This window comes from Pleurodeles waltl, chromosome 3_1 (genome assembly GCF_031143425.1).
Source record: "Pleurodeles waltl isolate 20211129_DDA chromosome 3_1, aPleWal1.hap1.20221129, whole genome shotgun sequence".
Taxonomy (NCBI): Eukaryota; Metazoa; Chordata; class Amphibia; order Caudata; family Salamandridae; genus Pleurodeles; species Pleurodeles waltl.
Genome location: NC_090440.1, coordinates 1795537704 through 1795565083, shown reverse-complemented (window position 1 = coordinate 1795565083; position 27380 = coordinate 1795537704).

Genomic DNA, 27380 nt, shown 5'->3' with positions numbered 1-27380 from the left:
CCCTGAAGTACCAGGGAGCCAGACTTTGGAACTCCCTACCCACGAATATTCGCATGATGAATCAGGAGATTGAATTTAGGAAGGCCATTAAAACCTGGCTATTCTAAATTCTTCTAAGTTCCCCCTCTCCAGGGAAGTTTGAGATTCCTCCAGTATGTTCTAAACTTTTAAAACTGATCAGCGCTACGAGGCCTCCGGGTAGCTGGTGCTATATAAGTCTCAATAACATTACATAACATAACAGGTTCAGCAAAGCTGTCTTTTGAAGTACACAGCATGCCTCAGCAGCATGCAGTCCTCTGAGAGTCCTTCTGCAGGTCCATATAGTGAACTGAAGAATGGGTCTGAGGTTCCTATTTTTACACCTGGTGCCTTCTATGAAGTAGATGGTTCCAGAGAATTCTCTTTGAAATGCTTGAACCTTTTTGCCTCCTCTGAACTGGCTCCAAGCTGGTTGAATGAACAATGCAGTGGTGACAAGTCCCTTGTGTGAAGGCAGGTCACAGCCTATGCCGTTGCAAGTGGGGCTATGCCCAGCACTGCCCCACCACCCTGCCAGGGTTGGCCGATCCAAGCACACCTAATCCATCTATTGTGTGGCTGTCTGGTCGGAACAAACAAGGTGTAAGTGCCAACTACACCCAGTCATGTGACCCAGGAACAGGCTGCATGCACCAAATAGTTAGGGCAGGAAAATGCTAACTATGTGGTGCATGCAGCCTGTTCTAGAATTGGCATTTTCTAAATTGTAAATTCAAATTTGACTTTGCCATTAAATACAATGAAATTATAACTTCTCAGCCACCAAGCATGACAGCTTCCCCAGTTGCCAATTAAAGTGAACACTTATTAAATGTAATAAGGCAGCCCAATGGAACAGTCCTAAAACAAATTCAGTGACATAGGAGGGGTGAAGGCAAAACATTTGTGGGTGAACATGCAGAGAAAGCCAGGTCAAACAGGTTACTAAAATAAAACCCCTTAGTAAATGATGTTAAACTAAATTAGATTATTATGCAGTGGTAGCAGGAGCTTGGCATTGGCCAACCCTTCTGACTGGCAAACATATCTGGAGAGAATGGAGGCCAAGTCAGATGATAAATCGCCCTCAGTGTTTACCATGCCACACTTGATACAAAAGGGCAAAGGCTTTTAACTAGCACCCTCACAGAAAATGGAAAAAATTCAGCCATGGACATAGTACTAAGTGAGTCCTGTCTGTGGGATGGTACCGTTGTCGCCCCCCACACTGACGGAAGCACAGCTCCACCCCACCTTATTCTCTTCCCTCCTCATTCTTCCACCCCCGTGTCTCTCTGCGTACAGGAATAAGCATGCCTTGGCTATGTTGTTTTTTTGTTGATAACAGTTATGTTTAAGACTTGTTATTAAAGCAACATGTAGAAAGAGTTCTATAAAATAAATGTGGATATTGCAAACATTTCTGTACTGAAAATGGTAATGCTCATTTTCATATGCATGGGCACCTGTGAATATGCTAGAGATGTTTCTCTTCAAGATACACTGCCTTACATTGCTGATGTTCCAATATTTCAAATTAATAAAATAATATTTTCAGTAGTTAAATATATAAATAAATATAATTTAATCTTTAAAAAACATCAATCTGCAAATATGTATGTATTAGTTAACTAGAAAGTACTGTAACAACCTTTGTTGAATGTATAAATTAATGTCAAATTATAATGTATTATTTGTTAATTAATTTGTTCTCAAATATTGAATCACATGTGTTAAGTAATACATAAAAATATATATTTTTTTACTTTAGGTCGTTTTTTTTAAACAAATAAATCTAAAAAATAATTACAATGTAATTTAATATATTTAAACTAATCAAAGTTTTAATTAAAAATTAAGTTGAAGGAGCTGTAGCCTTTTTGCATTCAGTTCGACCTTTACATTTATAAGAACTTAATTTGCATTATTATGTTGACTATATTTGAGTTAAATACACTTTTTACGTTTTCCCTATACTTTCAATAGGAAGACTCCATAGTTGGGGTGGAAATAACGTTGTGGCACAGTATTGAGAAAAATAACAACATTTCTTAAATTTTAAAATAAATGAGTACAAATATTTTTATGTTAAGTATTAATGTAAATCAATTTCATTTATGTATTGTAAATGAAGAACAAATGAAAAATGTAACATGGATATTACATTTATTTTGAATTACATATTTAATTAGATTTAATATGTTAAACAAAAGAAAAATATTTTTCAGAAGCTTCAGTTACAGATATATTCCCACCAAATAAAAAAATATATTTTATTAATGCGTTACAAATTACACAACGTGCTGTATAGAGCTAATTAAAAATAATGTATTTATATTTTAATAAAAAATTATGTTGCTTGATATTTTTTTATTTGAAAAAGGTTATAATAACAATTTATAATTAAGTAATAGCTATGTACTGTTTATAGATTTTGCTCAGCATTCGGTAATATTTATCTATATTTTCAATTATTTTAAATAATAATGTAATTTAACTTCATTCATATTATTTCCTTTGTGACTTTATTTAAAGATCCTACCCTCATTATATTCTATGGGACAGTGTTGCAGGAGCAGTGGTTGGCCATGCATGGTACTGTTCTTTTCTGGCACTAGTAATTATACCCATGTTTGGACTCACCCTATTTTTCAGGTGATGGAGACATGTAACTCTATACATTTGAGAAGCTTTACACTCCGATTGTATGAATAGCCAAAAGTGGTATGGTTACTAAAATGTGTAAGAGTACATTAAACTTGTAAATTGCTCACAAGTTTAAGTTACCTTTGTGAATAGCCCCGAAAGTCTGCTCTAAAATAATCCAATGCAATAAGGGAAAACATTAGACTAAAATGGTGTAAAGAAAAACTGATTTAAAATGCATCAGATTCTGCTCTAAACTATCTACAACAAAACAGAAAAATTACATGAAATCATTTGAATCTAAGTTTCAGGAAGGAAATTTGAAAAAGAACACAGTTTAAAAATAAATGTTGCCTACCACAAAAGAATTGTAGCTGCTGAAAATTTTGGGTAATTTTCAAACATATCAGTCGAAAGAAAAAATATTGGTTGAAGGCATTAGGGCTTGGACCCCTAAAAGTTGAGGAGTTTTCATTTGAGATTAGGTCCGATCTATCTAGTGTAACATTAAATAGGCAGTGGGAGCTGGGAAAACGACTGGAAGAAATTAAAAGTGTAGGTGCAGTAGCCCAACTCAAATTTCCAGCAACTCTTCGTGTAATGTATAATAATAGAATGTACAATCTTTGGGATCCAGCCTTAGCAGATGAAATATTAGAAGGTATAAAGCGGGTGATACTGTGCAGGCCACGCTGGGGAGCTCAAAGGGGCTTGAAATGAGACCCAAGGGTCTGTCAATAGTACAGGGGTGTTCCCCTGGGTTGGGAGGGTAAGGGGGGGTCACAGTGGGAACTAGGGTAGCAGAGATTGGGGTTGCACGGAGGGCGGGTTGGTTGGGAGGAAGCTATAAAATGTCCTTATGCACCTTAGGCTACTCACATATAATTGTATAGGGCAATAGGGTGTCAGGGGGACGGGGTGGGATTATTTCAAATAATTGGGTGAGGGCTAGGGCAAAAAGATTTTTGTTGTTTCTCAGGGAGTCTCCAGCGCATATAATAATTCTGCAAGAGACGCACTTAACTAAAGAGGAAATGTTAAGGTTTGTAAAAGTCACAAATGGATCCAACACTATGGTGGTCATTACAACCCTGGCGGTCAGAGTTAAAGCGGCGGTAAAACCGCCAACAGGCCGGCGGTAAAAAAATGAAATCACGACCGTGGCAGAAACCACCAACACTCCGACCGCCACGGCGGTACAAACAAACACCGCAGCGGTAACCGCCAACAGACAGGCTGAAGACAATGTACCGCTCACAGTATTACAACTGTCGAATCCGCCACCTTTTCTGGGGCGGATTCACCGCGAACAAAAACACGGCGGAAACAGGACTTGAAAGGAAAAACGCTCACCTCTACACACCCCACAAGGAACCAGGACGCCATGGAACCGGAACTCCAGATACTCCCTGCCTTTGTCTTCCCGCTCCTCTAACAGGAGCACGAATGCCGGCGGCGAAGACCACGTGGGTACTGCACCTACGGCACAGGGGAGGGGGGAGGAAAAAAAGAGTGACACACACACGCAACACCCCCACCCCCACCCTCACCCACGACAACACACACACTAATACATCATGATACATTACAGTTCCATCCCCCAACCCCCCCGGAAGAATGCAAAGACAAAAGGAAATGATTTGAGCATTTGTAATCTATTAAAATCCAGTACTCAAAAATATATTTATACACTATAAACAAATATATACACCAATAATACAAGTCGAAGGTATTCCACCATTAAAGTCCGTGGACCACCGGGCCCAAAATGCTTGGGCGAGGCCCACACAAGATACCCGATCAAAACGGAGAGAACACTGCTGGGGCATCAGATCGACATACAATAAGCACCTCAGGGGGAAGGGAAGGGGGCCACCTCAGCCGAATGAGTGCCCAACGCCAGATCCACGAGGGGGCTCCATGCCCATTGAAGTATCCAGGAGAGTGCAAAGCCACAGTCTCTCAAGTCCCTCAAGTGGGTGGTTTGCCCACTGCTTTATCCTGGGGAGTGCAAAGCCACAGTCTCTCAAGTCTCTCAAGTGGGTGGGATACCCACTGCTTTATCCTGGGGAGTGCAAAGCCACAGTCTCACAAGTCTCTCAAGTGGGTGGTTTGCCCACTGTTTGGTCCTGGAGAGTGCAAAGCCACAGTCTCACAAGTCTCTACAGTGGGTGGTTTGCCCACTGCTTTATCCTGGGGAGTGCAAAGCCACAGTCTCACAAGTGGATAATAGTCTCCACTGGTTCTGGAGGGGTCTTGGTGCCCAGAGTGCTTCAGCCTGCCGAGGACTGAGGTAGTGGATGGGATACTCCACTGGTTCTGGAGGGGGCTGGGTGCCCAGAGTGCTTCATCCTGCCAAGGACTGAGGTAGAGGATGCCTTTCTCCACTGGTTCTGGAGGGGGATTGGTGCCCAGAGTGCTTCATCCTGCAAAGGACTGAGGTAGTGGATTACTTTCTCCATTGGTTCTGGAGGGGGCTTGGTGCCCAGAGTGCTTCATCCTGCCAAGGACTGAGGTAGTGGATGCCTTTCTCCACTGGTTCTGGAGGGGACTTGGTGCCCAGAGTGCTTCATCCTGCCAAGGACTGATGTATTGGATGCCTTTCTCTACTGGTTCTGGAGGGGGCTTGGTGCCCAGAGTGCTTCATCCTGCCAAGGACTGAGGTAGTGGATGGGATACTCCACTGGTTCTGGAGGGGGCTTGGTGCCCAGAGTGCTTCATCCTGCCAAGGACTGAGGTAGTGGATGCCTTTCTCCACAGGTTCTGGAGGGGACTTGGTGCCCAGAGTGCTTCATCCTGCCAAGGACTGAGGTAGTGGATGGGATACTCCACTGGTTCTGGAGGGGGCTTGGTGCCCAGAGTACTTCATCCTGCCAAGGACTGGGGTAGTGGATGCCTTTCTCCACTGGTTCTGGAGGAGGCTTGGTGCCCAGAGTGCTTCATCCTGCCAAGGACTGATATATTGGATGCCTTTCTCTACTGGTTCTGGAGGGGGCTTGGTGCCCAGAGTGCTTCATCCTGCCAAGGACTGATGTAGTGGATAGGATACTCCACTGGTTCTGGAGGGGGCTTGGTGCCCAGAGTGCTTCATCCTGCCAAGGACTGAGGTAGTGGATACCTTTTTCCACTGGTTCTGGAGGGGGCTTGGTACCCAGAGTGCTTCATCCTGCTCGTGGCGGCCCAGTAGGATCTGAGCTTTTGGCGCTCGTTGGCCTGCGGTGCTGGTGGCGGCGGTGTCCTTGGCAGCGGTGTCCTTGGAAGGTGCTTGTGGGGGCCGTATCCTGTGAAGTGGTGCTTGTGGCGGCTGGTGTCCTTGGCAGCGGTGCTGGTGGCAGAGGTGTCCTTGGCAGCGGTGCTGGTGGCGGCGGTGTCCTGTGAAGTGGTGCTGGTGGCGGTGGTGTCCATGGCAGCGGTGCTTGTGGCGGCTCTGTCCTTGGCAGCGGTGCTGGTGGCGGCGGTGTCCCGTGAAGTGGTGATGGTGGCGGCAGTGTCCTTGGCAGCGGTGCTTGTGGTGGTGGTGTCCTTGGCAGCGGTGCTGGTGGCGGCGGTGTCCTGTGAAGTGGTGCTGGTGGTGGCTGTGTCCTTGGCAGCGGTGCTGGTGGCGGCGGTGTCCTTGGCAGCGGTGCTGGTGGCGGTTTTGTCCGCCGTGTAGGTTTTCGACGACTTGCCTGTCTTTCTGTGCCCCTTCCCCACCTTGGATGGTGGCTCAGCTGTCTTCCCACTCCCAACTGTACTACTGGGAGAGGCTTTGGTGGTAGATGTTTTGCCTTTCTCCTGCCGGGCACTGGCCAACTTTTTATGCTTTTGAGGTGGGGGACTGTCCGTGGTTTGGCTCCTTGGCACAGTGGCTGCCCTGCTGCTTGGCGCATTCCAGAAGCCGTTTACTGCTGGCACCATTGTTCCCGCTAACGTTGTGGCTGAGGTGCTGGGTTGGGACCTGGAAAGGTGGGCCCTAGGGGACTGAAGGGGTGGGGGAGGTGAGGGGAAGAGGTCAAGGTTGGACAGGAAAAGTTTTTGGGATACACTAGGACGGGTAGATGGAGGGGGTTTGGGAGTGGAGGAAGAGGTAGTCGTTGTAGGAGGTGTAAGTTTGCTGACTTTGGGTGAAGGTGCATGGGCTGGAGGCTGTCTTGAGGTGGATGGCTGTTGGGTGGGTGTGTGGCTGCGTTCGTGTACCTTGGGAGGTGGGCTCACAGACACACTGGGAGAGGACATAGGGGATGTGTGAATGGGGGTGGTGAGTGCAAGTGAGCGGGGTGTGGTGATGGGTGTGCTGGTGATGGACGTAGTGGATGAAGATGTAGTGCATGCATGTGTGAGTGGAGACGAGACAGGGAGGGAGGAAGGAGACGTGGAGAAGGAGGACACAGTGGAGGCAGTGGATGTTGGTATGTGTGCATGGGTATGATGCTTGTGTCAGTGCCTGTGGGATGTGTGGTGCTTATGGTTGCCAGAGCTTCCCTTGTGTGTTGAGGTGTGTGCATGCTGGTCTGATGGTGTGCTTGGGATAGGCTGAGGTACATGGGTTTGGGTCTGGGTAGAGGAAGTTGGAGGGGGGAGGCTGGACACAGGGACAATGGCTGACATCAGTGCTGAGGCCAGAGTCTGAAAAGCTCACTGTTGGGCTGCCTGACCAGAATGAATGCCCTCCAAGTATGCATTGGTCTCTTGCAACTGCCTCTCCTCACCCTGGATGGCATTCAAAATGGTAGACTGCCCAACAGTGAGGGACCTGAGGAGGTCAATGGCCTCCTCACTGAGGGCAGCAGGGCTGACTGGGGCAGGGGCTGAGGTGCCTGGGGAGAAGGAGATGCCCAACCTCCTGAGTGAGCGGCCACAGGGCTCACGCTGAGGGGCTGCTGGGAGGGCGGTGCTGGTGGGGGGGTGGTGGCTGTACCTGTAGATGTGGTGGGCACAGAGGGGCCCACCACCGCAAGGGAGCTCCCATCAGACGAGGAGTCCGTGTCGCTGGTCTCAGCTCCTGTCCCCGCCGTGGAGCTCCCCTCGCCCTCCATCCCACTGGTGGCTTTAGAGTCCGTAGTGTCGCCCTCCAGGGCCATGTGGGATGCAGATCCCTCATGCTCCGGTGTCACTGCTACTCCGCCTGATGATGCTAATGCACACAAGAACAGGGACAACACAAAAAGGGGGGGGAGACAGAAGAAAGACATGTTGAGTGCATGCAATAACGCTACCGTTGGTGGACACTACAGACACAGAAGCCCCCTGCACTATGCCGTGCACTTTGAGTTCCATAATTAATCACAGGGACATGGGTTACAAGGCCTATGCCCGATTGCTGCACACATGGAAGTCACAGGAGCCTGACCAGGTGTAGTTGGCTCTGAACACAGGTGGGGTGCCACATGGCCTGCCTTACGACGGAACCATGCCTACTAAACTTGCGCTGGCCTAGGGGAACTCACAGCCTCCCTCCCCCACCCAGACACCTCCATTGCGCGCAAAATCAGCTGAATGAGAGTGTACTCACCCCCTTGTGGCTGCTGTGATGCCCTCAAGCACCCATCCAACTCCGGATACGCCACCGCCAGGATCCGTAACATCAGGGGGGTCATGGTGCGACAGGCACCCCTCCCACGTTGTGAGGCCATCCCCAGCTGGGCCTCCGCCGTCTTCTTGCTCCCTTCGGCCTGCTCACAGTGTACTTACCTGTTTGTCTGGAGGACCGTAGAGGAGTGTGTACTGGGCGAGGACCCCGTCCACTAGTTTCTCCAAATCCTCCGTGCTGAAGGCAGGGGCCCTTTCCCCAGACACATGAGCCATTGTCTCTTCCAGACTGAGTTCACAGCAGCACTTGCAGTGTAGGTCCTCTCCTGTCGAAGATCAGGTATCAATTGATTGAACAGAGAGAAAATGGCGGTCACGTCCGCGGCGGTGTGTACCGTTACCGTCGGCGTACATCTTTATAGGCTCCTGGGGCCCATAGGGTCCAATGTTAACCAATGCAGGATTGTGCCGCGGTCTTCGACTGCCTACCGCAACGGTGTACAACAGCAGCGAAGTTACCTCTTGTCACCTTGTCCCACATTACAGGTCAGGCAGACGCCATTTCAGGGGTCCACATGGCATTAATTGTAAATGCGTCACACATATCTAGGCCTTTTATACACACTAATACAGGCACATAGCGGTTTTAAAAAATTGAGGAATAAAGTTGTGTTAACGTACCTCAGTGTTGGTTGACTCTCTTCTCGCTGTTCTCCTCCATGGAGCACGTCCGCTGGGGCAGATGAGGAGGTGGCGGCATCCTCCGTTTTACAGACCGCTGGTGGACTTGGCGACAATGGAGGAGCGACATGTAATTTTCACCTACAGGCTTGATCATGCCACAATCCTTGAACTGTGTGCCCAGTTGGAGCCAGACCCGATGTCAGCTATCCGCCATCCCACAGTAATCCCCCCTCTAGTGCAGGTGTTGTCAGTACTCCATTTCCTGGCAAGTGGGTCTTTTCAAACGACAGTGGCCATAGCATCAGGGATGTCCCAGCCTATGTTCTCCAACGTGTTGCCCAGAGTGTTGTCTGCCCTGCTGAAACACATGTGCAGCTACACCGTTTTCCCTTAGGTGGAGGATTTGCCAACAATGAAAGGTGACTTCTATGCCCTGGGACATATCCCCAACATCATAGGTGCCATTGATGGGACACATGAGGCCTTGGTCCCCCCCAGCAGGAGTGAACAGGTGTATAGAAACCGGAAGAGTTACCATTCAATGAATGTGCAGATGGTGTGTTTGGCCGACCAGTACATCTCCCATGTGAACGCCAAGTTTCCTGGCTCAGTGCATGACGCTTACATTTTGAGGAATAGCAGCATCCCTTATGTGATGGGGAAACTCCAGAGGCACTGTGTGTGGCTATTAGGTGAGGACATGGAGCCTTAACAGTGTGACTAGGTGTCTGGGTCTGGGGGTGCCCCTAAGAGTTAGTGTGTGTCTAACAGATTTCCCTTGACATTTACAGGTGCATCTGGCTACTCCAACCTGTCATGGCTACTGACCCCAGTGAAGAATCCCAGGACAAGAGCAGAGGAACGCTACAATGAGGCCCATGGGCGAACTAGGAGGGTTATAGTGAGGACCTTCGGCCTCCTGAAGGCCAGGTTCAGGTGCCTCCATCTGACAGGTGGTTCCCTATTCTACTCACCAAAGAAGGTGTGCCAGATCATCGTGGCCTGCTGCATGCTTCACAACTTGGCTTTGCGACGACAGGTGCCTTTTCTGCAGGAGGATGGTCCAGGTGGAGGTGTTGTGGCAGCTGTGAAGCCTGTGGACAGTGAAGAAGAGGAAGCAAAAGAAGAGGACATCGACAACAGAAACACGGTGATTCATCAATACTTCCAGTGAGACACAGGTAAGAAGACATCACTGCCTACTACATCTGATATAATTGTTCTCCTCTCATCTGTCTGTCACTTTCACCCAGTGTATGGACCCTGAGTTGTCACTTTCCCTTTCAATTTCACAGATGTGGGTCCCACTGTGTGACATCTGCTTTGTTTCCGAATGGACTAGAGCTGTGCGACATAGGTATGTTGACAATACAATGGATATAGCATTTTTACACAGTTATTGCAAATACACATTTTCGAAAGCACAGACTGACTCCACATTGTTTTGTGCTTAAGGGTGTTTATTTAAGTGCTAAATATTGGAGGGTGTTGTAAAATGGTCAGGGGTGATGGTGAAGAAATGTCCATGGCAATATCTAGTCTATTAGTCTCACAGGTGCATTGTCCAAAGGGACATGCGAAGTGTAGCTGGGGCAGTTTAAGGATGGACAGGGTGACAAAGTGGGACAGAAGGATGACAATCAGGGTGGTCTCATTTCTTGGTCGGGGTCTTGGCATTGTTCTCTGTCTTTGTCCTCGATCTCAGGGACCGTTTGCGGGGTGGTTCTCCATCTGCAGGGTTGGGGTGCTGGTTTTGTGGTCCTGTGGCGGTGCCTCCTGTCCACTAGCGCCGGCAGAGGGGGTGTGCAGTTCATCATCGAGGCTAGTGTCAGGGGCCCCTTGTTGTGCCACAGTGTCCCTCCTGGTGTTGACGAGTTCCTTCAGCACCCCTACAATGGTGCCCAGGGTGGTGTTGATGGATTTGAGTTCCTTCCTGAACCCCAGATACTGTTCCTCCTGCAGCCGCTGGGTCTCCTGAAACTTGGCAAGTACCGTTGCCGTCGTCTCCTGGGAATGGTGGTACGCTCCCATGACATTGGAGAGGGCTTTGTGGAGAGTGGGTTCCCTGTGCCTGTCCTCCTCCTGTTGCACAGCAGCCCTCCCAGTTCCCCTGTGTTCCTGGGCCTCTGTCCCCTGAACCGTGTGCCCACTACCCCTGCCCCCAGGTCCCTGGTGTTTTTGGGGTGGTAGGTTAGCCTGGGTTCCCTGTAGTGGTGGACACAATGATGCTTGACGTGTTCTGGGGACAGAGGTATGGGCCCGCTGGGTGGGTGCTGTGCTGGTGTTTCCAGAGGGGAAAGGCTCTGTTGTGGCTTGTGCCAGTGTGAAGGGAACGACTGTTCCGAGGTCCCAGATGGGCCGAGCTGGTCATCTAGATCCAGTTGGACAGAGCTGCTATCATCACTGTCGGCCTCTTCTGTGGGTGGAGTGGACATGTCTGGACCCTCCTGTCTGGTGATGTTGGATAGGAGTCCTGCAGGGGCGTAAAGGCATGATTATTGCATCTGTGTGCGCCATGGTGTGCAATGGGTGGGTGACCCTGTACCCCAGTGCTTGCATTCTTGTGTGGGACCTTGTCTGATAATTGGTTAGGGGTGTGTGTGGGTATGTGCAGTGGCCATGCATTGGTGATGGGTGTCCACGCTTTGGTGTTGCATGCAGGGCATGGTGTTGGGATGTGTGGGTTGTGATAGTGGGACATATGTGAGGAGTTGGAGTGATGGGGGTGAGGGCGAGGGTGGGGGTATGTGATAGCATGCAGATAGGGTGGGGGATTTAATAGTTAAGATTTGACTTACCAGAGTCCATTCCTCCAGCTTCTCCTGCGAGGCCCTCAGGATGCAGTATAGCCAAGACCTGCTCCTCCCATGTTGTTAGTTGTGGGGGAGGAGGTTGGAGTCCACCGCCAGTCCTCTGAACTGCAATGTGGTGTCTTGAGACCACGGGACGCACCTTCCCCCGTAGGTTGTTCCACCTCTTCCTGATGTAATCCTGTGTTCTTGGGTGTTGTCCCACTGCGGTGACCTTGTCCACGATTCTGCACCATAGCTCCATCTTCCTAGCTATGGTGGTGTGCTGCACCTGTGATCCGAATAGCTGTGGCTCTACCCGGATGATTTCCTCCACCACGACCCTGAGCTCCTCCTCAGAGAACCTAGGGTGTCTTTGCGGTGCCATGGGGTGGTGTGGGTGATGTGTGGGGTGGTGTGTGTTGTGATGTGTGAGGTGATGTTTAGGGGTATGTTGTGTTTTGTGCGTGGATGTTGTGTGAGTGATGGTGTTGAGTGCCTGTGGATGCTAGTTTGTAGATGGTGGTGTCTCTCTGTGGCCTTCAGTTGCAATTGTGATCGTAAGGGTTTGTGGGTGATGTGGGTGTGTGTTTTATATTGTATTGGATGTGTGGGAGTGGTGTGTGTATGTGTCTCAGGTGTGTGTATTTGGGATTGTCCAATGTGGTAGTGGACCGGCAATGGAATACCGTGGTTGAAAGACCGCTGCGTGGATTCGTGGGTCGTGATAGTGTGGGCGTATTCCTGTTGGGTGATGGTGGAGGTTTTGTTATCACCAGTTTATCACTGACCTTTGGTGTGGTGGACTTGTGTGTGTGTCTAAACTTTGGCGTATTCCGAGCTGTGGGTCATAATAGCTGTGGCGGAATTCCGCGGCGGTGTGTTGGTGGTCTTCTGCACGGCGGTAAGCAGCATTTACCGCCAATGTTGTAATGACCCCTTATGTTTGTACAGATCATAATTTTAATACTAGGGGGGTAGCGATTTTAATTAAGCAACAGGTTAATGTATCATTGGTAGGAGCCAAAACGGATAAGTCAGGTAGATGGGTTATGGTTACACTGCTGTTGGAAGGAAGAAAATTCACATTGGTAGAGTTTTATGGTCCCAGCTGTGATGATATAGAACATCAGCAGAGGGATTTTGCGAATCTCTTGGATTGAATGGATCCGGTTATCATGGTTGGGGATTTTAATGTGGTTCTAGAAAATAAATTGGATAAGTCATCTAGTTTCAGGTCAGTGGGTACACCAAAATCTCAACAGTATCTTAAATGAATGATGAAAGAGTTCCACTTATGTGATTTGTGGAGATTAAGATTGATTAATTTTTAGTAGATAAATCTGTGTGTGGCTTAGTAAAAGATATTATTTATTCTCCCGCACATTTGTCTAACCATGCTGCAGTGACTTTAAGAATAAATTGCCCTCGGGAGGTGGGCAGGAAAAGGTGGACTCTGGATAGGACTTTACTATTAGAAGAAGACATAATAGGCCGACTTCGCAAGGACACTGAGGAGTTCTTTAAAACTAATCACGGCTCAGCTACTATAGGTATAGTGTGGGATACTTTTAGGGCGGTAATGAGGGGGAGGATTATAAGTATTGCCAACTATAGAAGAAAGCAGTATAGGGATCAGTTGGAGGGTATAGAGAGGCAAATTCGGTTATGTTATTCTGATTTGGAGAAGGGAGGTGATGAGGTGTATTTGAATAACAAGAAAAGGAATTTGCGGCAGCAGCTGGAATCAGTTTTACAAGCTAAAATAGAGAAGAGATAGGAGGCAAATAAGCAGGCCCAGTTTGAGACTGGAGATAATATGGGGAAGTTACTGGCCTGGAAAATTAAGAAAGATCAGGTTCGGGGTAATATAGAGGAACTTGTGGATAGTTATTCGGGGTCAGATTGACATCCCATGATGATATAAAGGAGGCCTTCCTAAAGTTTTTTGTATCTCTATAAAGGGAGGATGGGGAAGTAGAGGTCAAGACAGCTAAGAATTGGTTAGATATGGATGGCCTCCCCACCTCACGCAGGACAAGCAGTCATATTTAATTAGACCTATTACAGAGGAAGAAATAAGGGCAGTCCTTAAAAAGAGTAGTAAGGGGAAGGCGGCAGCACCGGATGATTTCCCGGTTGAGTTTTATCAGTTCTTGGGCGAATCTATAATCCCTCCAATGGCTCAATTGTTTTCAGAGATTTTTGAGGAGGGCGCTTTGTCGCCAGTTTTGTGGCACAAAGCTATTATTTCTCTTATTTTCAAACCAAGGAAATCTCCAGTAAGGAGTGAATCTTATAGACCAATATCTCTGTTGAATAGTGACTATAAAATCTATGCTAAGGTTTTGGCAAATAGGTTGAGTGGGGTAATTGGTGAATTAATTCATCCAGATCAGAAAGGTTTTATACTGAACAGGTTTATGTATGAGCAAACATTTAACCTTATTGGTGCTATCAACTTGGCTACCACGTATCAAGAACTGTTAGCAGTTATAGCATTGGATGCTATGAAAGCTTTTGATAGGGTTAGTTGTAAGTACCTAAATTTAGTTCTTGAACGGAACAACTTGGGTAGTAAATATTGTTGAGCAATTCAGTAGATTTACCAGGCACCAAAGGCTAGGGTTTTGGTGAATGGGAGGCTTACGGATCCGTTTGAGATTTCTAGAGGTACTAGACAGGGCTGTCTCCTTTGCCCCTTGTTGTTTGATATGTATATAGAGCCCTTTGCAAGAAGGATCAGGCAAGATTAAAAAATATCTCCCTTTAGTAGTAAAAGGTGGGTGAAGAAAGTTGCTTTATTTGCTGACGATCTTTTAGTGTACACTTCAAATCTATCAGACTCTCTTCCTGCATTATTGAGTCTGGCAGATGGGTTTGGGAGGATTTTGGGTTACCATATTAATCCGGATAAAACAGAGATAATGGTGTGGAATCTGGAGGTTGATAACTGCTGCACAACAAAATCCATGAGGTACTTAGGCTTGTTAATTAATGTTAGGTCTGTAGTAACATAATGTAGTAAGTTAATGTTAAGGTGGGCACACCTGCCTCTTACATTGATTGGGAGGGTAAATTTGGTTAAAATGATGATCCTGCCTAAGTTGAATTTTCTTTTCAACTCCATTCCACTATTAATGGATAGTAGGCTCTTGAGTATGTTTCAACAAAAGGTTAACTCATTTATTTGGGCTCAAAAAGGTTCTAGGATTGGATGGAAAAAACTACGAAGAAGAAAGGAGAAAGGAGGCCTTAATCTTCCTGATTTACAGTATTACGCATGGGCATTTCATCTTAGGAATGTTAGAATGTTATTCTCCGATCCAGATCGCTCAGCGGTTGGAGAAATGCTTAATTGTATGGTAACAACAGTAAAAGGCGCAGCCACATACTTTTTGTATAAGTTTGGGGATCCCAGGTTTTTTACGAAAGTGAGATTGAAGATACTGCAGCATGCAGCTAAAGTGTGGTATAGGGTAAGGCAAGTGGCAAAAATCGAGTATTATAGTTTTTGGGCACCGGTCTGGGAGTCCCCGGGGACACCTGAATGTCTTACAGATGTGTTAGCTTTGCCTCTTAAGAGAGCGTAATCCAATACTGGGGGGATTTAGTCAGCAATGGTTCATTACTATCTTGGGAAGAGTTTACGGAACGGACTGGAAGAAACCTGTCAAGGTTGAAGTACATACAACTGAGAAGCTGGTCCCAGAAGGTAACAGTTAGGTTGGGGGCTGAAAACCAGTTCGTAGACAATATAATAAATAATCAGGCGAGTGTCAGGAAGGTTTCTAGTTGGTATTGGGCTCTGGTTGAGGTGCAGAATGGGGACTTTAACCTGCCGTACTCCCTTTGGGGGGAAATTGTGTCCACGGGTCAAATACAAGGATGGTGGGAAAATTCAATGCGTATTGTATATAAGGAAGTCAAATTAGCATCATTATTGAGGAACCATCTCTCTAATTTGAATAGGGTCTTTGTGACCCCAGCGAAGCTCTCGAAGATGAGAGGAGGGGATTCAGTTAACTCTGCAAAATGTGGGGTATCGAGAGCGTCAGACATCCACATGTTTTGGGACTGCCCATTGGTTTAAAGTTTTGGGTAAAATTGGGTACAAATGTTGTGGAGCAACAGATTTTGCTGAGTCTTCCCTTAGTAATTTTTAGTGTCCCAAAAGAAGGGGAATTCAAGAGTAGGATGAAGAAGAGGTTAATTTGTTATGCGATAATTTTGGCTAGGAGGGAAATATGTTGCAAGTGGACATCCCTTTGCCCCTCTTCAAACATGGATTGGTTTGGTGCACTCAATGGGAACTCTAGGCGGGAGGTAATAACTAATGATTTAAATAGGGGAAGAAAGATTAGATTATGGAACAACAGTTTACAGGACAACACTGCTTGATGGTAAGTCACAGTTTGCGACTCCTCTGGGAATGGCTCTACTCACAGGGAAGTGGCCTGCTGGGCTCAGCTGACCAACATGTCTTTGACTGCTTTTCAATAAAGCAGTTGTTTTTTAAATGCAGCCCATTTTCCTTAAAGGAAAGCAGGATGCACTTCAAAAAGAAAAATTAAAAGTTTTGTTTTCATTTTTTCAGAGTAGGCATTGGTCCGTTGGACCACTGTGTGCTCCGAAAAAATATTTTAGCATGTATGCACATAGGGGAATGGGTCCCATGGGGATCCTTTCCCATTTGCATACAGGTAATGCCAATTTGAAGTTGGTGTTAACTGTGATTGTTTTGCGACGGCATTCACTGTCACAAAACAATCATACAGACCACTGTGACTTGAAAAGAGGAAGGGACGTCCTTGGGATGCCCCTTACTAATTGAGAGTCGTAAACCTTATTTTGCAAGTCGGTAACTGTGTACCAACTCACAAAATAGGGATGGTGCATCATAACTAGACTTTTTGTGGTCACAAGCAGTAATTTATTACTTCTGCAACAGCAAAAAGGCCCCATACATTGGGCCCCAAGTACTGAGTGCCACCACATGCCATAACCAATTTTTCAAAGGGGTTATAGGTCAGCGTAGCCCCCTGTGCGTTAGAGGGGTGAAGTGCCTAGTGACACAGTTGGCAGTATTGCAGTATTGCAATTGCATTGATTCATGGACTTTAAGATTGGCCGATTTTAGGTCAATCTGCCCCCGAAACCACTAGGCACCGGGGATTTGTTTTCTGGCACCAATGTCACGCAGGGGGAGCGACCCCGTAGGCAAGGGTCGCTCCCGGGGAGGGGTTTGGGGGGGCAAATTTATTTTAGGCCATTTCTGCCCCCCGGGGGCAGAAACCTCTAAGCGCCAGGGCAATTTTTTTTTTTGTGTTGTTTTTTTTGGTTTGTTTGGTTTTTTAGAGATGGGGAGCGACCCATCAGGCAAGGGTCGCTGCCCTGGGGGTCAAATTGTATTTAGACCATTTCTGTCCCCCTTGGGGGCAGATTGGCTGATTTTAGGTCAATCTGCCCCCAAGGGGGCAGAAACCACTAGGCACCGGGGATTTGTTTTTTGGCACCAATGTCACGCAGGGGGAGCGACCCCATAGGCAAGGGTCGCTCCCGGGCAGGAGGGGTTTGGGGGGGGTCAAATTTATTTTAGGGCATTTCTGCCCCCCCCCTGGGGCCGGCTGAGCTAGAGGCCAAAATCCACAGGTAGGCACTTTGCAAAAAACACCTCTGTGTTTTGTGAAAAAACATGTTGTGTCCACGTTGTGTTTTGGGCCATTTCCTTTTGTGGGCGCTAGGCCTACCCACAACAAAATGTGAGGATAATGTGTTTTTTTAGCCAAATTTTGAGGTTTGCAAAGGATTCTGGGTAACAAAACCTGGTCAGAGCCCCACAAGTCACCCCATCTTGGATTCCCCTGGGTTTCTAGTTTTCAAAAATGCGCTGGTTTGCTAGGTTTCCCCAGGTTCCGGCTGAGCTACAGGCCAAAATCTACAGGTAGGCACTGTTTTCTATGAAAAAATGTGATGTGTCCACGTTGTGTTTTGGGCCATTTCCTTTCGTGGGCGCTAGGCCTACCCACACAAGTGAGGTATCATTTTTATCAGGAGACTTGGGGGAACGCTGGGTGGAAGGAAATTTGTGCCTCCTCTCAGATTCCAGAACTTTCTGCCACAGAAATGTGAGGAACATGTGTTTCTTTAGCCAAATTTTGAGGTTTGCAAAGGATTCTGGGTAACAGAACCTGGTCAGAGCCCCACAAGTCACCCCATCTTGGATTCCCCTAGGTCTCTAGTTTTCAGAAATGCACAGGTTTGGTAGGTTTCCCTAGGTGCCGGCTGAGCTAGAGGCCAAAATCTACAGGTTGGCACTTTGCAAAAAACACCTCTGTTTTCTTTAAAAAAATGGGATGTGTCCATGTTGCGTTTTGGGGCATTTCCTGTTGCGGGCGCTAGGCCTACCCACACAAGTGAGGTATCATTTTTATCGGGAGAATTGGGGGAACGCTGCGTGGAAGGAAATTTGTGGCTCCTCTCTGATTCCAGAACTTTCTGTCACTGAAATGTGAGGAAAATGTGTTTTTTTAGCCAAATTTTGAGGTTTGCAAAGGATTCTGGGTAACATAACCTAGTCAGAACCCCACAAGTGCCCTTTTTGGAAATACAAAGGTTTTCTTGATAGCTATTTTTTACTCTTTATATTTCAGCAAATGAATTGCTGTATACCCGGTATAGAAAGAAAACGCATTGCAGGGTGCTGCTCATTTATTGGCTCTGGGTACCTAGGGTTCTTGATGAACCTACAAGCCCTATATATCCCCGCAACCGGAGGAGTCCAGCAGACGTAACGGTATATTGCTTTAGATAATCTGACATTTCAGGAAAAAGTTACAGAGTAAAACGTAGAGAAAAATTGATGTTTTTTTCACCTCAATTTCAATATTTTTCTTTTTCAGTTGTTATTTTCTGTAGGAAACCTTTGTAGGATCTACACAAATGACCCCTTGCTGAATTTAGAATTTTGTCTACTTTTCAGAAATGTTTAGGTTTCTGGGATCCAGCATTGGTTTCATGGTAATTTCTGTCACTGACTGGAAGGAGGCTGAAAGCACAAAAAATTGCAAAAATGGGGTATGTCCCAGTAAAATGCCAAAATTGTGTTGAAAAATTGGGTTTTCTGATTCAAGTCTGCCTGTTCCTGAAAGCTGGGAAGCTGCTGAGTTTAGCACCGCAAACCCTTTGTTGATGCCATTTTCAGGGGAAAAACCACAAGCCTTCTTCCGCAGCCACTTTTTCCCATTTGTTTGAAAAAAACGAAATTTTCACTGTATTTTGGCTAATTTCTTGGCCTCCTTCAGGGGAACCCACAAAGTCTGGGTACCTCTAGAATCCCTAGGATGTTGGAAAAAAAGGACGCAAACTTGGCTTGGTTAGCTTATGTGGACAAAAAGTTATGAGGGCCTAAGCGTGATCTGCCCCAAAAAGGCAAAAAAAGGCCTGGCACAGGAGGGGGAAAAGGCCTGGCAGCGAAGGGGTTAAAGGAAGGGCGCTTAAATGGTTAAGCTCATTCTTACAAAATAGAACCTTTCAAGTCCTGGATCGTTCTTTTTTCTCAGCCCAGTTGAAACTTTTATGCGGAGTTCCGTAGGGCTCATCATTGAGTCCCACTCTGTTCAACATTTACATGTCCCCCCTAGCAGAAGTCATAGAACCCTTTGGGGTATCCCTGGTGTCATATGCGGACGACACACAGCTGGTGGATTCCTTCTCCCCCAGTAAGGAGGCGGACAACTCGGCCTTGCCTGCCTGTCTCCAAGCGATTGCTGCCTGGATGACAGAAAGCAGGCTGCAACTCAACGAAGAAAAGACAGAAATTATGTTTTTAGGAAAACTGGCCAACCCTGCTAAAAATATAGGACCAGTAATACATTTATATTACTTACCCCCCCCCCCCCAAAGCTCAGATTAAAGCCTTGGGAGTTTGGTTGGATCCCAAACTCACTATGGAACATCAAGCAAAGAGAACGTCAGCCACCTGTTTTGGGAATCTTAAGTTACTAAGGAAGATTATTGGTCTGCTTCCACCATTGGCCAAAAGATTGGCCGTACAAGCCCTGATTTTATCCAGATTAGATTATGGAAAAAGCCTCTTTTTGGGATCTCCAGGTTATGTGGTGAACAAACTACAGGTGGTACAAAATGCTGCAGCACGTTTGCTCTTTAATCTGCCTAGGACCACATCAGCTAAAAAAGCTCTGCTTGAACTGCACTGGCTTCCAGTGGCAAAAAGGATAAAGTTTAAGGCTCTTTGCTTCTTCCACAGAGCTCTATATAAAAAGGATCCTCATTATCTAAAATCATTAATTTCACAATATACACCCACAAGAGTTTTGAGATTGGCCTCTAAAGCCCTGGTAGTGGTACCCAAAGTAAAGAGAACATCATGGGGAGGAAGATCCCTGAAATACCAGGGAGCCAGACTTTGGAACTCCCTACCCACGAATATTCGCATGATGAATCAGGAGATTGAATTTAGGAAGGCCATTAAAACCTGGCTATTCTAAATTTTTCTAAGTTCCCCCTCTCCAGGGAAGTTTGAGATTCCTCCAGTATGTTCTAAACCTTTAAAACTGCTCAGCGCTACGAGGCCTCCGGGTAGCTGGCGCTATATAAGTCTCAATAACATAACATAACATAACAGGTTCAGCAAAGCTGTCTTTTGAAGTACACAGCATGCCTCAGCAGCATGCAGTCCTCTGAGAGTCCTTCTGCAGGTCCATATAGTGAACTGAAGAATGGGTCTGAGGTTCCTATTTTTACACCTGGTGCCTTCTATGAAGTAGATGGTTCCAGAGAATTCTCTTTGAAATGCTTGAACCTTTTTGCCTCCTCTGAACTGGCTCCAAGCTGGTTGAATGAACAATGCAGTGGTGACAAGTCCCTTGTGTGAAGGCAGGTCACAGCCTATTCAGTTGCAAGTGGGGCTATGCCCAGCACTGCCCCACCACCCTGCCAGAGTTGGCCGATCCAAGCACACCTAATCCATCTATTGTGTGGCTGTCTGGTCGGAACAAACAAGGTGTAAGTGCCAACTACACCCAGTCATGTGACCCAGGAACAGGCTGCATGCACCAAATAGTTAGGGCAGGAAAATGCTAACTATGTGGTGTATGCAGCCTGTTCTAGAATTGGCATTTTCTAAATTGTAAATTCAAATTTGACTTTGCCATTAAATACAATGAAATTATAACTTCTCAGCCACCAAGCATGAAAGCTTCCCCAGTTGCCAATTAAAGTGAACACTTATTAAATGTAATAAGGCAGCCCAATGGAACAGTCCTAAAACAAATTCAGTGACATAGGAGGGGTGAAGGCAAAACATTTGTGGGTGAACATGCAGAGAAAGCCAGGTCAAACAGGTTACTAAAATAAAACCCCTTAGTAAATGATGTTAAACTAAATTAGATTATTATGCAGTGGTAGCAGGAGCCTGGCATTGGCCAACCCTTCTGACTGGCAAACATATCTGGAGAGAATGGAGGCCAAGTCAGATGATAAATCGCCCTCAGTGTTTACCATGCCACACTTGATACAAAAGGGCAAAGGCTTTTAACTAGCACCCTCACAGAAAATGGAAAAAGTTTAGCCATGGACATAGTACTAAGTGAGTCCTGTCTGTGGGATGGTACCGTTGTCGCCCTCCACACTGACGGAAGCACAGCTCCACCCCACCTTATTCTCTTCCCTCCTCATTCTTCCACCCGTGTCTCTCTGCGTACAGGAATAAGCATGCCTTGGCTATGTTGTTTTTTTGTTGATAACAGTTATGTTTAAGACTTGTTATTAAAGCAACGTGTAGAAAGAGTTCTATAAAATAAATGTGGATATTGCAAACATTTCTGTACTGAAAATGGTAATGCTCATTTTCATATGCATGGGCACCTGTGAATATGCTAGAGATGTTTCTCTTCAGGATACACTGCCTTACATTGCTGATGTTCCAATATTTCAAATTAATAAAATAATATTTTCAGTAGTTAAATATATAAATAAATATAATTTAATCTTTAAAAAACATCAATCTGCAAATATGTATGTATTAGTTAACTAGAAAGTACTGTAACAACCTTTGTTGAATGTATAAATTAATGTAACATTATAATGTGTTATTTAATAATTAATTTGTTCTCAAATATTGAATCACATGTGTTAAGTAATACATAAAAATTTTTGTTTTTTTACTTTAGGTAGTTTTTTTTAAACAAATAAATCTAAAAAATATTTACAATGTAATTTAATATATTTAAACTAATCAAAGTTTTAATTAAAAATTAAGTTGAAGGAGCTGTAGCCTCTTTGCATTCAGTTCGACCTTTACATTTATAAGAACTTAATTTGCATTATTATGTTGACTATATTTGAGTTAAATACACTTTTTACGTTTTCCCTATACTTTCAATAGGAAGACTCCATAGTTGGGGTGGAAATAACGTTGTGGCACAGTATTGAGAAAAATAACAACATTTCTTAAATTTTAAAATAAATGAGTACAAATATTTTTATGTTAAGTATTAATGTAAATCAATTTAATTTATGTATTGTAAATGAAGAACAAATGAAAAATGTAACATGGATATTACATTTATTTTGAATTACATATTTATTTAGATTTAATATGTTAAACAAAAGAAAAATATTTTTCAGAAGCTTCAGTTACAGATATATTCCCACCAAATAAAAAAATATATTTTATTAATGCGTTACAAATTACACAACGTGCTGTATAGAGCTAATTAAAAATAATGTATTTATATTTTAATAAAAAATTATGTTGCTTGATTTTTTTTTATTTGAAAAAGGTTATAATAACAATTCATAATTAAGTAATAGCTATGTACTGTTTATAGATTTTGCTCAGCATTCGGTAATATTTATCTATATTTTCAATTATTTTAAATAATAATGTAATTTAACTTCATTCATTTTATTTCCTTTGTGACTTTATTTAAAGATCCTACCCTCATTATATTCTATGGGACAGTGTTGCAGGAGCAGTTGTTGGCCATGCATGGTACTGTTCTTTTCTGGCACTAGTAATTATACCCATGTTTGCACTCACCCTATTTTTCAGGTGATGGAGTCATGTAACTCTATACATTTGAGAAGCTTTACACTCCGATTGTATGAATAGCCAAAAGTGGTATGGTTGGTTACTAAAATGTGTAAGAGTACATTAAACTTGTAAATTGCTCACACGTTTAAGTTACCTTTGTGAATAGCCCCGAAAGTCTGCTCTAAAATAATCCAATGCAATAAGGGAAAACATTAGACTAAAATGGTGTAAAGAAAAACTGATTTAAAATGCATCAGATTCTGCTCTAAACTATCTACAACAAAACAGAAAAATTACATGAAATCATTTGAATCTAAGTTTCAGTAAGGAAATTTGAAAAAGAACACAGTTTAAAAATAAATGTTGCCTACCACAAAAGAATTGTAGCTGCTGAAAATTTTGGGTAATTTTCAAACATATCAGTCGAAAGAAAAAATATTGGTTGAAGGCATTAGGGCTTGGACCCCTAAAAGTTGAGGAGTTTTCATTTGAGATTAGGTCCGATCTATCTAGTGTAACATTAAATAGGCAGTGGGAGCTGGGAAAACGACTGGAAGAAATTAAAAGTGTAGGTGCAGTAGTCCAACTCAAATTTCCAGCAACTCTTCGTGTAATGTATAATAATAGAATGTACAATCTTCGGGATCCAGCCTTAGCAGATGAAATATTAGAAGGTATAAAGCGGGTGATACTGTGCAGGCCACGCTGGGGAGCTCAAAGGGGCTTGAAATGAGACCCAAGGGTCTGTCAATAGTATGGGGGTGTTCCCCTGGGTTGGGAGGGTAAGGGGGGGTCACAGTGGGAACTAGGGTAGCAGAGATTGGGGTTGCACGGAGGGCGGGTTGGTTGGGAGGAAGCTATAAAATGTCCTTATGCACCTTAGGCTACTCACATATAATTGTATAGGGCAATAGGGTGTCAGGGGGACGGGGTGGGATTATTTCAAATAATTGGTTGAGGGCTAGGGCAAAAAGATTTTTGTTGTTTCTCAGGGAGTCTCCAGCGCATATAATAATTCTGCAAGAGACGCACTTAACTAAAGAGGAAATGTTAATTTTTGTAAAAGTCACAAATGGATCCAACACTATGGTGGTCATTACAACCCTGGCGGTCAGAGTTAAAGCGGCGGTAAAACCGCCAACAGGCCGGCGGTAAAAAAATGAAATCACGACCGTGGCAGAAACCACCAACACTCCGACCGCCACGGCGGTACAAACAAACACTGCAGCGGTAAACGCCAACAGACAGGCTGAAGACAATGTACCGCTCACAGTATTACAACAGTCGAATCCGCCACCTTTTCTGGGGCGGATTCACCGCGAACAAAAACACGGCGGAAACAGGACTTGGAAGGAAAAACGCTCACCTCTACACATCCCACGAGGAACCAGGACGCCATGGAACCGGAACTCCAGATACTCCCTGCCTTTGTCTTCCCGCTCCTCTAACAGGAGCACGAATGCCGGCGGCGAAGACCACGTGGGTACTGCACCTACGACACAGGGGAGGGGGGAGGAAAAAAAGAGTGACACACACACGCAACACCCCCACCCCCACCCTCACCCACGACAACACACACACTAATACATCATGATACATTACAGTTCCATCCCCCAACCCCCCCGGAAGAATACAAAGACAAAAGGAAATGATTTGAGCATTTGTAATCTATTAAAATCCAGTACTCAAAAATATATATATACACTATAAACAAATATATACACCAATAATACAAGTCGAAGGTATTCCATCATTAAAGTCCGTGGACCACCGGGCCCAAAATGCTTGGGCGAGGCCCACACAAGATACCCGATCAAAACGGAGAGAACACTGCTGGGGCATCAGATCGAAATACAATAAGCACCTCAGGGGGAAGGGAAGGGGGCCACCTCAGCCGAATGAGTGCACAACGCCAGATCCACGAGGGGGCTCCATGCCCATTGAAGTATCCAGGAGAGTGCAAAGCCACAGTCTCTCAAGTCTCTCAAGTGGGTGGGTTGCCTACTGCTTTATCCTGGGGAGTGCAAAGCCACAGTCTCACAAGTCTCTCAAGTGGGTGGTTTGCCCACTGTTTGGTCCTGGAGAGTGCAAAGCCACAGTCTCACAAGTCTCTACAGTCAGTGGTTTGCCCACTGCTTTATCCTGGGGAGTTCAAAGCCACAGTCTCACAAGTGGATAACAGTCTCCACTGGTTCTGGAGGGGGCTTGGTGCCCAGAGTGCTTCAGCCTGCCGAGGACTGAGGTAGTGGATGGGATACTCCACTGGTTCTGGAGGGGGCTGGGTGCCCAGAGTGCTTCATCCTGCCAAGGACTGAGGTAGAGGATGCCTTTCTCCACTGGTTCTGGAGGGGGATTGGTGCCCAGAGTGCTTCATCCTGCAAAGGACTGAGGTAGTGGATGCCTTTCTCCACTGGTTCTGGAGGGGGTTTGGTTGCCAGAGTGCTTCATCCTGCCAAGGACTGAGGTAGTGGGTGGGATACTCCACTGGTTCTGGAGGGGGCTTGGTGCCCAGAGTGCTTCATCCTGCCAAGGACTGAGGTAGTGGATGGGATACTCCACTGGTTCTGGAGGGGGCTTGGTGCCCAGAGTGCTTCATCCTGCCAAGGGCTGAGGTAGTGGATGCCTTTCTCCACTGGTTCTGGAGGGGGCTTGGTGCCCAGAGTGCTTCATCCTGCCAAGGACTGAGGTAGTGGATGCCTTTCTCCACTGGTTCTGGAAGGGGCTTGGTGCCCAGAGTGCTTCATCCTGCCAAGGACTGAGGTAGTGGGTGCCTTTCTCTACTGGTTCTGGAGGGGGCTTGGTGCCCAGACTGCTTCATCCTGCCAAGGACTGAGGTAGTGGATGGGATACCCCACTGGTTCTAGAGGGGGCTTGGTGCCCAGAGTGCTTCATCCTGCCAAGGACTGGGGTAGTGGATGCCTTTCTCCACTGGTTCTGGAGGGGGCTTGGTGCCCAGAGTGCTTCATCCTGCCAAGGACTGAGGTAGTGGATGCCTTTCTCCACTGGTTCTGGAGGGGACTTGGTGCCCAGAGTGCTTCATCCTGCCAAGGACTGATGTAGTGGATGCCTTTCTCTAATGGTTCTGGAGGGCGCTTGGTGCCCAGAGTGCTTCATCCTGCCAAGGACTAAGGTAGTGGATGGGATACTCCACTGGTTCTGGAGGGGGCTTGGTGCCCAGAGTGCTTCATCCTGCCAAGGACTGAGGTAGTGGATGCCTTTCTCCACAGGTTCTGGAGGGGACTTGGTGCCCAGACTGCTTCATCCTGCCAAGGACTGAGGTAGTGGATGGGATACTCCACTGGTTCTGGAGGGGGCTTGGTGCCCAGAGTGCTTCATCCTGCCAAGGACTGGGGTAGTGGATGCCTTTCTCCACTGGTTCTGGAGGAGGCTTGTGTGCCCAGAGTGCTTCATCCTGCCAAGGACTGAGGTAGTGGATGCCTTTCTCCACTGGTTTTGGAGGGGGCTTGGTGCCCAGAGTGCTTCATCCTGCCAAGGACTGATGTAGTGGATAGGATACTCCACTGGTTCTGGAGGGGGCTTGGTGCCCAGAGTGCTTCATCCTGCCAAGGACTGAGGTAGTGGATACCTTTTTCCAATGGTTCTGGAGGGGGCTTGGTACCCAGAGTGCTTCATCCTGCTCGTGGCGGCCCAGTAGCATCTGAGCTTTTGGCGCTCGTTGGCCTGCGGTGCTGGTGGCGGCGGTGTCCTTGGAAGGTGCTTGTGGGGGCTGTATCCTGTGAAGTGGTGCTTGTGGCGGCGGTGTCCTTGGCAGCGGTGCTGGTGGCGGAGGTGTCCTTGGCAGCGGTGCTGGTGGCGGCGGTGTCCTGTGAAGTGGTGCTGGTGGCGGTGGTGTCCATGGCAGCGGTGCTTGTGGCGGCTCTGTCCTTGGCAGCGGTGCTGGTGGCGGCGGTGTGCCGCGAAGTGGTGCTGGTGGCGGCAGTGTCCTTGGCAGCGGTGCTTGTGGTGGTGGTGTCCTTGGCAGCGGTGCTTGTGGTGGTGGTGTCCTTGGCAGCGGTGCTGGTGGCGGCGGTGTCCTGTGAAGTGGTGCTGGTGGTGGCTGTGTCCTTGACAGCGGTGCTGGTGGCGGCGGTGTCCTTGGCAGCGGTGCTGGTGGCGGTTTTGTCCGCCGTGCAGGTTTTCGACGACTTGCCTGTCTTTCTGTGCCCCTTCCCCACCTTGGATGATGGCTCAGCTGTCTTCCCACTCCCAACTGTACTACTGGGAGAGGCTTTGGTGGTAGATGTTTTGCCTTTCTCCTGCCGGGCACTGGCCAACTTTTTATGCTTTTGAGGATGGGGGACTGTCCGTGGTTTGGCTCCTTGGCACAGTGGCTGCCCTGCTGCTTGGCGCATTCCAGAAGCCGTTTACTGCTGGCACCATTGTTCCCGCTAACGTTGTGGCTGAGGTGCTGGGTTGGGACCTGGAAAGGTGGGCCCTAGGGGACTGAAGGGGTGGGGGAGGTGAGGGGAAGAGGTCAAGGTTGGACAGGAAAAGTTTTTGGGACACACTGGGACGGGTAGATGTAGGGGGTTTGGGAGTGGAGGAAGAGGTAGTCGTTGTAGGAGGTGTAAGTTTGCTGACTTTGGGTGAAGGTGCATGGGCTGGAGGCTGTCGTGAGGTGGATGGCTGTTGGGTGGGTGTGTGGCTGCGTTCGTGTACCTTGGGAGGTGGGC